This window comes from Eublepharis macularius, chromosome 6 (genome assembly GCF_028583425.1).
Source record: "Eublepharis macularius isolate TG4126 chromosome 6, MPM_Emac_v1.0, whole genome shotgun sequence".
NCBI classification, from domain to species: domain Eukaryota; kingdom Metazoa; phylum Chordata; class Lepidosauria; order Squamata; family Eublepharidae; genus Eublepharis; species Eublepharis macularius.
Genome location: NC_072795.1, coordinates 117,156,261 through 117,157,680, shown reverse-complemented (window position 1 = coordinate 117,157,680; position 1,420 = coordinate 117,156,261). Strand labels below are relative to the sequence as shown.

Genomic DNA, 1,420 nt, shown 5'->3' with positions numbered 1-1,420 from the left:
TTAGTAAATTTACAATTTCATATCCTAAATACTGACAAAATGTTTGGACGTTAAGGCCTTAATTGTATGCATTATCACAGTAGTAAAGTCAACAAAATTCTCTACTTTCAGTCTGGCTGAAACAAATCTGGCAAACTTTGAAAAAAACTATCAACATTTTAAATTTGGAATTTAACCTTCCACTTAATTATTCTGACCTCTTTATTTTGCAGAGCAATGGTCATGCAGATATACAGATCTCAGTGCCATCAATTTTTTTGAACCAATGATATCTGTACCAGTGCATTTCAAGTTTAGAGCTGAATGGACAATATGTTAAATACTGACTTTAAAATATAAAGCATGATTGTCAGACAGTTTGATTTAAACATGAGATGTGAGAATCAAATCTAGATTATCATTTATTACCGGGGCTTAATTTGAGGCAGGGATTACAATGACATTATTTGGAGCCTATTTCAGAAGGTTTGGCTCATAATACGAATTCTTCTTAAGGGATAATCAGAGCGCAAGCTGAGTGTTACTTCAGCCAGCCGGCTTACAAATGGAATTAAGGGGTCAAGGTTGAGGAGGTGCTGTGGCTCAGTGGTAGAGCATCTGCTTTGTATACAGAAGGTCCCTGGTTCAATCCCTGGCATCTCCAACTAGTAGGGTATGGGAAAGACATCTGCCTGAGATCCTGGAGGGCTGCTGCCTGTTAAGTAGACAATGCTGACCTTGGGGGACAAAGGTCTGATTCAGTATGAGGTGGCTTCATGGGTCCATGTGATTCTAATTCCTTCAGCAGTAGCCGTCAGGCCCAAAAATTCTTTATTTAGAATGCAAGCCATTCTAACATCTGGTATTGAATATCAAGTAGTTGGTGAAAGATGAAATAGTAAATACAGAGTCCAAAATGTGCAGAGTGCTGAAAATCAAATACTGTAGACTGTCAACTCTAAATGCTCTCAGTTACAACAATAGTTGTCAAACACAAAACATCCTTGCATGCCACTTGCAAATATGATGTGCTGCTGATACAATATATTATATACCAACTGTCAAAAAATAAATATCATGGCATGTGTCAGCTGTCGTGCCATTGTATGTCAACTGTCAAATAATAAATTCCAGTTATCAAATACTGTCAACCAACACATATTGAAATGAATTTTTGAAGGCACATATCACATATATTCTGCTGCAATCTGTGAACCTTAAGCATAACAGCACTCATTTTTCCTGCCCATTCCCCACAAAAGTGTCCAGAAACCTTCAGAATGCTAATGAAAGGAATGATAGGAACCTTGTGAACAAGTGCCAGGGGGCAAGGGGTGGCGTTTTAATTGAAGAGGGAAATTTGGCAACATCATCCATCCTAGCTCATCTGCTGATGCAGTTTCCACTGATGCAAGACAGAATGGGAGTGATGTTGCCCAGT

The 1,420-nt window shown here is 38.5% G+C and overlaps 1 non-coding gene across 1 annotated transcript; it reads left to right on the top strand.

The window, feature by feature from the left end:
* The first annotated feature begins 568 nt into the window (after positions 1-568).
* Positions 569-643, top strand: TRNAT-UGU (transfer RNA threonine (anticodon UGU)). The gene has a single exon. It is a non-coding gene; the product is annotated as a tRNA-Thr (tRNA).
* The last annotated feature ends 777 nt before the right edge of the window (positions 644-1,420 follow it).